The following is an 11,745-nucleotide window of genomic DNA, read 5'->3' on the forward strand; positions in this document are numbered from 1 at the left end:
TCCGGCTGCCAAGAGCCCCGGGGCCGCTGATTGGAGCCGCCGCATCAGCTGGGGCCGCGGCTGCCCCTTTAAAGCGACAGCAGCCGCCGCCACCCCCGTGGGGACACCCCCCGTGCCCTGTCCCCGCAACCCAGCCCCTCCACACGGCCGCCTCTGCAGCGCGGCATCGCCCGGGAGCATCCCCTGCATCCCGCTGGGGCGGGGAAACTGAGGCACGCAGCCCCTCGCCCCCTCCCCAAACCCATGCTGTGGAGGGGAAACTGAGGCACGCAGCCCCTCGCCCCCTCCCCAAACCCCAACAAAAAGACCACAAGACTTTTTGGGACACAAAACCTAGATTTTGGGTGTTGTGGAGTAACGTTCATCTGATTAAAATGGGATTTTTGGGGTGTTTTTCCCACTGTTTGGATGAAATGGGGATGCCCCCACCTGGATGTGCTTAAGGCAGGTTTGGTTCTTGGGAGCATCCTCTGGATCCTGCTATGGTTGGGGAAACTGAGGCACGCAGCCCCTCGCCCCCTCCCCAAACCCCAACAAAAAGACCACAAGACTTTTGGGGGCATAAAACCTCGATTTTGGGTGTTGTGGAGTAAAGTCCATTTGATTAAAATGGGAATTTTGGGGTGTTTTCCTGCTGTTTGAATGAAATAGGGTTGCCCCACCTGGTAAGGCAGGTTTGGAGCATTAATTGGGAGCATCCCAATGGTTGGGGAAACTGAGGCACGCAGCCCCTCCCCCCCTCCCCAAACCCAATAAATAGACACCAAGGTTTTTTGGGGGCAATTTTGGGTGTTGTGGAGTAACGTTCATCTGATTAAAATGGGATTTTTGGGGTGTTTTTCCCACTGTTTGGATGAAATGGGGATGCCCCCACCTGGATGTGCTTAAGGCAGGTTTGGTTCTTGGGAGCATCCTCTGGATCCTGCTATGGTTGGGGAAACTGAGTAGACACCAAGGTTTTTTGGGGGCAATTTTGGGTGTTGTGGAGTAAAGTCCATTTGATTAAAATGGGTTTTTTGGGGTGATTTCCCACTGTTTGGATGAAATGGGGATGCCCCACCTGCATGTGTTTAAGGTACATTTGGAGCATTAAATGGGAGCACCCTCTGGATCCCGCTGGGCGGGGAAACTGAGGCACACAGCCCCTCACCCACTCCCCAAACCCAATAGAAAGACACCAAGGTTTTTTAGGGACACAGAACCTCGATTATGGGTGTTGTGGAGTAATGTCCATTTGATTAAAATGGGACTTTTGGGGTGTTTTCATGCTGTTTGGATGAAATGGGGGTGCCCCACCTGGATGTGTTTAAGGCAGGTTTGGTTCTTGGGAGCATCCTCTGCATCCTGCTGTGGAGGGGAAACTGAGGCACACAGCTCCTCACCTGCTCCCCAAACCCAACAGAAAGACACCAAGGTTTTTTGGGGACATAGAACCTCAGTTTGAGGTGTCATGAAGTAACATCCATTTGATTAAAATGGGAATTTTGTTGTGTTTTCATGCTGTTTGGAGGAAATGGAGATGCCGCACCTGCATGTGTTTACGGCAGGTTTGGTTCTTGGGAGCATCCTCTGCATCCTGCTGTGGCAGGGGAAACTGAGGCCCGCAGCTCCTTACCCCTCCCCAAAACCCTCCTCCCCAAACCCAATAAGAAGACCAAGATTTTTTGGGGGCTTAAAACCTCAATCAGAGGTGTTGTGGAGTAACAGCAATTTATTTTAAATGGGATTTTTGGGGTGTTTTCATGCTGTTTGGATGAAATGGGGATGCCCCACCTGCATGTGTTTAAGGCAGGTTTGGAGCATTAAATGGGAGCACCCTCTGGATCCTGCTGTGGAGGGGAAACTGAGCGCACGCAGCTCCTCACCCCCTCCCTAAACCCAACAGAAAGACACCAAGGATTTTTAGGGGGCATAAAAAGCTCGATTATGGGTGTTGTGGAGCAACAGCTATTTAGTTTTAATGGGACTTTTGGGGTGTTTTCCCTACTGTTTGGATGAAATGGGGGTGCCCCACCTGGATGTGTTTAAGGCAGGTTTGGTTCTTGGGAGCATCCTCTGCATCCTGCTGTGGCAGGGGAAACTGAGGCCCACAGCTCCTTACCCCTCCCCAAAACCCAATAAAAACACCCCAAGGATTTTTGGGGACATAAAACCTCAATTTGAGGTGTTGTAGAGTAACAGCGATTCATGTAAAATGGGATTTTTGGGGTGTTTTCCCACTGTTTGGATGAAATGGGGGTGCCCCACCTCCCAAATGTGTTTAAGGCACATTTGGAGCATTAACTGGGAGCATCCTCTGGATCCTGCTATGGCAGGGGAAACTGAGGCACACAACCCCTCACCCCCTCCCCAAAACAAATTAAAAAACCCAAGGCTTTTTGAGGGATAAAACCTCAGTTCGCGTTGTAGCAGTTTGCTTATTTAAAAATGGGATTTTGGGGTGTTCTCCTGCTGTTTATAGAGGAAATGAGAATCCTCCACTGGGACTGGGTTTAGGATACATTTGGTTATAGGGAGCACCCTCTGCATCCTGCTGTGGTTGGGGAAACTGAGGCACACAACCTCTCACCCCCGCCCCAAACCCAGCAATAAGACCTCAAGGTTTTTTGGGGTTTAAAACCCGAATTTGAGGAATTATGCGGCAACATTAATTATTACAAAAGGGGATTTTTGTTTCTCCTACTGTTCAGAGAAAATGGGAATCCCACTCTGGGATGGAGTTTAAAGAACATTTCCTTACAGCAGAGGGATCCCCCAAACCCCTCAGGGCCTGGGATAGGAGCTGTGGGACACAGCCAGCCCCCAACACCCTCCAAAACAAAGCAAAGCTTCATTATTTCACCCCCAGCTCTGCTTGGCTCTCCATGATGCTGAGCCAGGGGTGGATTTTATCACCCCAACACCCCCAGCCTCAGCCAGCAGCTGGGTACCCCAAAATCCTCGTTCTGGGCAGCGAGGGGGCGAAGCTGGAGCAGCTCCAGGATGTTCATGGTGGTCCCATGCAGAATTCCACGGTGCTCCCACACCTCCAGCACCGGGACAGGCTCTGCCCCTCGGCAGGAAAAGCCCCAGGGGGGGCTCATTTGATGGTGAGGGGTTGTGTGCCTCAGTTTCCCCTCCACAGCAGGATGCAGAGTGTGCTCCCTACAACCAAATGTATCCTAAACCCCCTCCCAGTGCAGGAGCCTCATTTCCTCCACACAGCAGGAGAACACCCCAAAATCCCATTTTTAAATAAGACAACCACTACAACCCAAACTGAGGTTTTATGCCCCAAAAAGCCTTGGGGTTTTTTTATTTGGTTTGGAGATGGGGTGAGAGGTTGTGTGCCTCAGTTTCCCCAGCCATAGCAGGATGCAGAGGATGTTCCCAAGAACCAAACCTGCCTTAAACACATCCAGGAGGAGGATGTGTTTAATGCCCATTTTCTCCAAACGGTGGGAAAACACCCCAAAAATCCCATTTTAAATAAATTTGTGTTACTCTACAACACCTCAAAGTGAGGTTTTATGCCCCCAAAAGTCTTGCGGTCTTTTTATTGAGTTTGGGGAGGGGGTGAGGAGCTGTGTGCCTCAGTTTCCCCAACCATAGCAGGATCCAGTGGATGCTCCCAAGAGCCAAACCTGCCTTAAACACATCCAAGTGGGGCACCCCCATTTCCTCCAAACAGTGGGAGAACACCCCAAATACCCCATTTAAAATAAATTGGTGTTACTTAACAATACCTCAAACTGAGGTTTTATGCCCCAAAAAGCCTTGGGGTCTTTTTATTTGACTTGGGAAGGGAGTGAGAGGTTGTGTGCCTCAGTTTCCCCAACCATAGTAGCATGCAGAGGATGTTCCCAAGAACCAAACCTGCCTTAAACACATCCAGGAGGAGGATGTGTTTAATGCCCATTTTCTCCAAACGGCGGGAAAACACCCCAAAAATCCCATTTTAAATAAATTTGTGTTACTCTACAACACCTCAAATTGAGGTTTTATGCCCCCAAAAGTCTTGTGGTCTTTTTATTGAGTTTGGGGAGGGGGTGAGGAGCTGTGTGCCTCAGTTTCCCCAACCATAGCAGGATCCAGTGGATGCTCCCAAGAGCCAAACCTGCCCTAAACACATCCAAGTGGGGCACCCCCATTTCCTCCAAACAGTGGGAGAACACCCCAAATACCCCATTTAAAATAAATTGGTGTTACTTAACAATACCTCAAACTGAGGTTTTATGCCCCAAAAAGCGTTGGGATCTTTTTATTGGGTTTGGGGAGGGGGTGAGGGGCTGTGTGCCTCAGTTTCCCCAACCATAGCAGGATCCAAACCTGCCTTAAACACATCCAGGTGGGGGATCCCCATTTCCTCCAAACAGCGGGAGATCACCCAAAAATCCCATTGGATCATCGGGATGGTGGCCACCTCCACAACCCATTCCTGCCCCCAACCCTCCTGCAGACATCACCCAAAATGGCACATGGACCCACACCACCCTAAAAACAGAGCAGTACAGTAGCTTTGAAGGGCACTGGGGGCATCCCCAGAAATGTGGGGATTTTCATCCCACCTTCCCAGCTCCTCTGGCTCCCCCAGGCACTCCCAGCTGCAGACATCCATGTGGTAACGTCCTGCACTTGTTTAGACTCAGCCCTGGTTGCTGTGCTCAGTAACTTCTTCCAGATGTGAGCAGCTCTTTGCATAACGTCCCCGTGGTCACGTCCTGCCTGCGCCGGGTTCACTGCAGAACTTTTTAAAAATTATTTTTTTTTTTTAATGCTCTTTCTCATTCTCAACCCTGCACTGCTCCAGAGGAAAAAAATTCCTGGCCAGTGCCACCAGAACATCGTCCCTGTCAGAAAGGTTTTTGTGAGATGAGTGTTTGGCCTGTCTGACATCTCTCCTACCCTGGAAACCTTTCCAAAAAACTACATAAGCTCCTGGAAATGCAGCCAGTGCTGGGGGTGAGGCTGGAGGTGTGAGACAGGGATTAAAGCTCTGCTCCAGGGCCCAGATCCCTGTGGCCTTTTCATGGATGTGGCTCAGGGGACCAGGGAGCTCCAGAACTTGGAGTCCTCATGGCTCTGGAATATGAAGATCTGCAGGGGTGGTCAAAGCCCTCTCTGAGGGGCTCTCCAAGAGGTTCTGGCTTTTTGGAAGAAGCTGAGCCCACCTCTCACATGGAGATCTGGTCTTTGCTAGGTGCAGTTTTTCCTTCCTGGTGAGGGAGAAGCTGTTCCTGCAGTGGCCACCAAGACAAGGGGAGAAACCTTGGAAGGGGCACAAGCAATGACACACTTGGGTGAAACCCTTTCTTTGAGCACAGCGACCACAGCAATGTCCCTGAGAGACAAAACACAGGTGGTTTCTTGGCCACAGCCACCCAGGGGCTAGGTGGGGTTTGCTGAAAGAACCTCCTGAAGGTCCCTGCAAATCCCACCCCACCCAGTTTGGCGAGATCCCACCCAACCTGAGCTTGGGGGCTTTGTTGTGTTGGCTCATGGTTGGTTCATGGGTGACTGATCCCTCGTTGGAGCTTCTTCAGCTGCTGGGATTTCTGGCTGAGGGTAACCCCAGGCTCTTGGTGCCTTCATACAAAGTTCTGGAAGTTCTGGAGTCTTCCTGGAAGGCTGGGAAATGGCTCTGGCACAGCTTGCACAGCATCACTGACTGTGAGAAATGATGAAGGGAAGGTTAACAGGGTGCACAGAGGGATCTGAGGGTCCAGAGTTCAGTTCAGCTGCTGTTAGGGAACAGGTTCTCCAGGAAGGCAAAGTTCTGGAGAACCTGGCAACAAGGGGCACATGGAGGGAGGTTGTTGACACAAAAGTGTTGGGTCTCCTCCCTGGGACTTTCCAGCAGTGTGGTGGCCACAAAAGGGACATCTGCAGCTTTACCTCTTCCTTTCTCTCCCCAGGCCATGACATGGCAACTGCAAGGTCACACAGGGTCTTAAATGAAAGGTCAGCCACAACAACACAGAGGAAAATGTTTAGGGAAACCAGGAGAGGTTCCTATTTCCTTGGTTTAGCTGACAGCTGGTATTTCCACTTGCATTTCCATGGTTTCAGACTTCCCCAAGGGAAGTGTCATCAAGGACAAGGGACGAGAAGAAAGCTGAGACTCTCTAAGAGCTCAGGGAGCTTTGGGTTTGGGAGGAACCACAGAAGAACCTGGAGGTGTTTGTGTAGATGGGGCACCTGGGGACAGAATTTGGTGGTGGATGTGGCAGTGCCTGGCAGTTAATGGTCGGACTTGATGACCTTGAGGGTCTTTTCCAACCTAAATGATTCTGTAAAGAGCCAAGTGGACCTGGAGTGATGAATTCCAAGGTGGAACCATAGCTCTGCTTGCCTGGGATTCCCTGCTTTTACAGCTGTGCTCTGCTGAGCATCTCCCCTAGGCTGGAATTCCCATGGAGAGGTGCTCCAGGAGATGGTGAGAGGAGGTTCTGTGGTGTCCCCCCTTCCTGAGCGGGTCAGGGCTTGGGCAGAGCAGGAGGGAAGATTCCCTTGGGACACAGGATGGAGGCTGGGGACGTGGTTAGGGACATATCCTGGGCTTGGCCAGAGGTTTTCACTCAGCAGCTGGTTTTCTGAGCAGGATTATGGAAAAGAAGGGATCAAATCAGGCCAAGGGAGGGAGAAAGAAAGAATAAAAAAATAGGGGAAGCAAGAACATTCCTGGAGGCTCTCTGGCCTCTCTCCCTCCAACCTCCTGAGAGGAGCAGGAGGAGGAGAGAGACAAAACAAAAGGCACAAGAAAAGAAGGAGCCAAAATAGCACTAACACGAGGGTTGTGAGGTCCAAAGCAAGCAGTGGCGGGGCAGGCCCCTTCCCAAAAACCCGTCAGCTTTCGGAGGATCCGGGGGTCCTGCAGAAAATGCTGCCCTTTTATGGCCAGGCGAGGAGGGCCGAGCACAGGATCCTGCCCTACTAAGGGAAAACATCTCCTGCTCAGTGTTTGCAAGGAGAACACCCACAGTGAGTATAGACAAGCTCTCAAAGGACGACTGAAATACTGCTGCTCGTGTTGACCCCAATTCTTCTCTGCTCTTTTCCTTTTTTTTTTTTTCCTTCTCTTGGAGTTCTCACTTCTGCCTCCAAACCGGGGAGGGAGGGTGGGAAAAAAAAAGACATTTAAAAAGAAAAGTGATGATCCAGGCAGGGCTGGCTGGGTCCAGGTGAAACCCTCCCATCGTGGGGTGGGGAGCAGTTCAGGAGGGTTGGGTGGGGAGGTGGGTGAAGCCCCCTGAGCTGTTCCCCTTCCAGCAGTGGCTGTGCTGGTGTTTATCCTGCTCTGGGCCGGTGTTTATCCTGCCCTGGGCTGTGGAAGGGCTGAGATCCAAGCAGGGAAGACGTTGTTACTCCACTCAAGCACGACGTTTGTGCCAAGCCCATCCATCCACTGCTGCAAATCCCAGCCCTGGCTGACTCAGAATCTGCTGCCTGGGATGGAACCACCACCTCCCAAAGCTGCAAAAGCCCATTGCAGGTGGTATTTTCACCAGGAATTACTTTTTGCCTCTGCTTGGCTGAGGCAGGGAGGGGAATCCACACTGCAAGTAAGACCCTGACTCACAGACACCTCAGTGATTTTGTATTTTCTGTATTTTTCATGCACCCAAGAATTTATCCACCCATAGGTATCTTCTGGATCTGGCAGCAGCCAGGTATTAATTCTCAGAGGAGTTCATATTGGATTTTAGGCCTTTTTTTCTACCAATTTTGTAATTACCAGGTTTAATTTTATGTTTGGTAACACCAATATTAGGAAGTTTTAACCTTTGAGTTAGCACACAGCGATGAGAAGATCCAAGAATTAATGAAAAAATGCTTGGAGAAGTGAATTTAGTTTGGTGGCCAGGTTTTGGTAGTGGGGGGCTACAGGGGTGGCTTCTGTGAGAAGCTGCTGGAAGTTTCCCTCATGTCCAGCAGAGCCAATTCCAGCCAGCTCCAGGACTGATCCAGCACTGGCCAAAGTGAACCCATCAGAGATGGGGGCAGCACTTCTGGGGAAAACAGATTTAGGAAAAGAAACCCTGTAGCTGCAGACAGAGTGATGCCTCAGGTTTAGCTTTTATATTTTCAGATTCTGTGCTGCTTTAGTGTGTGGGTCTGGGCTTCACATCAGGGGATGGGGAGTTCTCTGCACAGAGCAGGGAGACAAAACAATTCCTGCTCCAGCTGGGCACCAAGGACAAATGATCCCAATCTCAGCCCAGGAGCACAAAGCCCGTGGGCTGCAGAGAGAAAAACAAGCAGGATGGGACTGCAGGGGCTGCAGCTGGGATTGGACACTGAACTGCAATGTGCACATGGAGCAGAGCTGAGCCCAGGGAGAGACCCCGGCAGCGCTCGTGCATTTTGGGACCATTTGGGTTCATCTTGGGTGCAGCCCTGGCTGGGCTCTGGTGCTGCCCAAGGTGGATCCATGGAGGAGATCCTTTGAATCAATCCCTGCTTTATTCTTTAGCTCTGTCCAGTCTCTGTTCTAGGTCAGCCTGCACAAGGCATCAAGAGGAGTGAGGATATGTGAGAGGAACAGCCCTGCAGACCCCCAGGTCACTGCAGGAGGAGGGGCAGGAGCTGCTGCAGGTGCTGGAGCTGTGATTCCTCCGAGATTCCATGGTGCAGCCCGTGGAGAGCCCCTGCAGCCCATGGATCCATGCAGGACATGGAGGAGCCCATGCTGGAGCTGGGGGATGCTCAAAGCACCCTGTGACCCCGTGGGGAGCCCACGCTGGGGCAGGCTCCTGGCCCACGCTGGAGCTGCATCCACCACAGCCCAAACATCTGCCCAGCTGCTGGACTTCAAGAAGTACTTCCTGGCTGCCAGAACTGGAGCCAGGTGAGGCTGTGCTGTGTCTCTGCACGCTGCCTGGCTCAGCGTGGCTTCAGCGTCTGCGCATCCCCGGCTGTGTTGGTCTTGGCAGACATCGACTCGTTAGCAGCGAGACTCATTAGAACCGGGGCCTTGGGGGATGTTTTCACGGAATTCTAGAGTGATTTGGGCTGGAAGGAACCTTAAAGATCATTCATTTCCAAACCCCTGCCATGGCAGGGACACCTTCCACTATCCCATGTTGCTCCAAACCCTGTCCAGCCTGGCCTTGGACACTTCCAGGGATCCAGGGACAGCTGGGTCACCTAAACGTGTTACAGCTGAGGAGCAGCTGCCATGACCCTGCTTTTGGAGCTGGCTTTGCTCATCCCTTTGGATGAGTTACAGCAGAACATTGCCAGGTCTTCGTTTTGGGTGAAAAAGGGCTTATTTGAGAGTTATTTAAGAGCAGGTTTTACAACCAAGGTCTGTGCTCTGCATGCACCGAGCAAGCCAAGCTGAGCCAAGCCAAGCAGCCCAAGCCAAGTTGTCCTCACTGCTGTTGTGTTGGAGGAACAATCTCTATTAACAACTTGACTTGGCAGTTTCAACATTTTGGGGAAAAGAAATATTTTTATTCTCCCACCAGGCCTTTCTCCAGCCATTATTGGCTACTGCTTTCCTGCACAAACAATTTAACCCCTGCGATGTTCAGGGCACTAGACAAAAGTAAATTTAGTAAAATTTAACATTTTCCTGATAAAGCACATGGATTCTATGATTTAGGTGGGAAAACCACAGGATTTTACTGATTTATTTAATTTTTTTTAAGCCCTTCACAACTCTTCACAATTAAAGAAACCATGTTGCCACATAACTGGAGGAAAAGTCCTTTTGTTGCTTGAAAACTGGTGAAAGAAACAGAAAGCAAGAGGTTCAATGGTCATTTCTTGGGATGGAAATGAGTCCAGGGTGTGGTACAGCAGAGATTGAGTCCAGGGTTTTTCAACATCCTCACCCACAACTCGCAGGAACAAGAGCAGTCCCACATCTCCATTTCTGCAGGAGAGATCTTCTGAGGGCATCAAGTGCCACACTGAGGGCAAGAAACTCCAAAAGGCTCTTAAAAACAGAAAAAGCTGAGAAGAAATTTCAAATAAGCTTTGATGTGGGAATAGATAAAGTAAAGCATCTGGAGAAAAAAAGATATGAACAACTCTTGTGCTATGCCAAGGCTGGGACTGGCACCACGAGCTGAGATCTTGGACTGCCCCCAGAAATCACTGGCTCAGCGTGTGGCCAAGGAGTGCTCAAGGTGGCAGCTAAAAGGAGACAAGAAATTGTTATTTCTCAGCCTTCCCTGCACACATCCAATGCTGAAGGCATCACTTTGCTGCTGCAGGAAACCCTGATGTGTTCTCATTTCGATAACTCTGCAGCCCTGATCTCCAAGGGGGGCGAGCTGGTGTTGGAGAAGAAGAAAAAACAATTCAATGACCACTGGGATGGGGCAGCTGCTTTGCAAGCTGAGATGGCAGCTCAGGATCATCCAGCCTGGAGAAGGGAAGGCTCCTGAGAGCTTTTCAACCCTTCGGGAGGGCAGCAAATCCTGAAGGTGATGAGGTCAGTGAGCGTGAGATTATCATCAAATTATAGAGATCGTAGAGTCCTATGGTTTGGGTTGGAGGGTCACCAAAGAGGAGGAAAATTTCCCAAGTTTTCTGTCCCATTGAGAACCCAGATTCTTTGAGGAAGGGACGTTGGTGTGGTGCAAGCTGCAGCAGTGTCCGTGCTGGCCAGCGGCGGTGAAAGCAGCGAGGAGGAAGCACCAGAGGGCCTGTGTGCTCTTCATAGATGGCACCAAAAACGAGAAGAAAAAAGGTTTCTCAGTGTCTCTGAAGAGCCTGAAGCACTTTGTGAGGAGAAGCAGGAGCTCACTGAATGAGCCAAATGGAACTATTCCAGGGAAATCCAGTGGTGCCTCCAGCTGATCCTGGATTATTGAATCCCAGTGGGCTGTCATGCTTTCACCGGGTCCCTCCTGGAGTATTTTGCTGCTCATATCAGCTAGCCAGTGAGGAAAGAGGGATACCAGAGTGTGGTGCAGATGGCATTCCCAAACACAGGGGAGGAAGGGGCTGGACAGCCTTTCTCAGACTCCTCCCTGACAGGACCAGACAAGAAGCCAGTGGAGTTCATAGTGAAGACCAAAGGGGCTGAAGAATATCTCCTGGGCATCTTGAAAAGTGGGGAAACAATCCCACTGGCTGAAGAAATTCCTGAATTCCAGCTGGTACATAACTTGTGTGGAGATTTACCTGGAGGATGAGGAGCAGCTGGACCTGGTGGTTGGGTACATGAAGGAGGTGGACAGGGACACCAAGAACCTGCACCACATCCTGGGGGATGGCATCAGATTCATCTCAGATGTGCTTTTACCTGAGGCCACCATCCGTGCCATTGCTGCAGTGGATGACATTGATTATGAGAAGGCAGAAGAGAAGTGCATTAAAGAACCACGTGTGAGCAAAAGAGAGAGAGAGTTCTTTGATGAACAAGTCCTGGGAAGCCAAAAGCTCAAGATGGAGCTGGAGCCTGCAGAGAGCTGAGGAGTGGCCGGGTCTGTCCTGGGGCCAGGTGTAAATAACCAGGGTGATTTGTGTAAAACGTGGCATTCTTTGTAAAGTCTGTGTGTGTTCCCAAATCCTCTGCTCCCAGCCCTTGCTGCTTCCCCTGGCATTGCTGTGTTCAGGATCTGCCTGATGCTCATCCATCAGTGCCCTCCTGGGGGGCTGCCAGAGACCCCCAGGGCTGTGCAGAGATTCTGCTACTCCACCGACTTCCACGTGGGTTCTTTTAGCAGCCAAACACCCGACTTGGGAAGGGATCTTGCCCTGCTTTGTGGTGCCTGGTGGTCTCCTTGCTCCTGGAAAAACCAGGGGTTT

General features: G+C 51.0%; 1 pseudogene; it reads left to right on the forward strand.

The window, feature by feature from the left end:
• The first annotated feature begins 9,507 nt into the window (after positions 1 to 9,507).
• LOC120510554 lies at positions 9,508 to 11,409 on the forward strand (annotated as a pseudogene).
• Positions 11,410 to 11,745: the final 336 nt, after the last annotated feature.

This window comes from Passer montanus, unplaced genomic scaffold (assembly GCF_014805655.1).
Source record: "Passer montanus isolate IOZ18808 unplaced genomic scaffold, ASM1480565v1 scaffold59, whole genome shotgun sequence".
In the NCBI taxonomy this organism is placed as follows: Eukaryota; Metazoa; Chordata; class Aves; order Passeriformes; family Passeridae; genus Passer; species Passer montanus.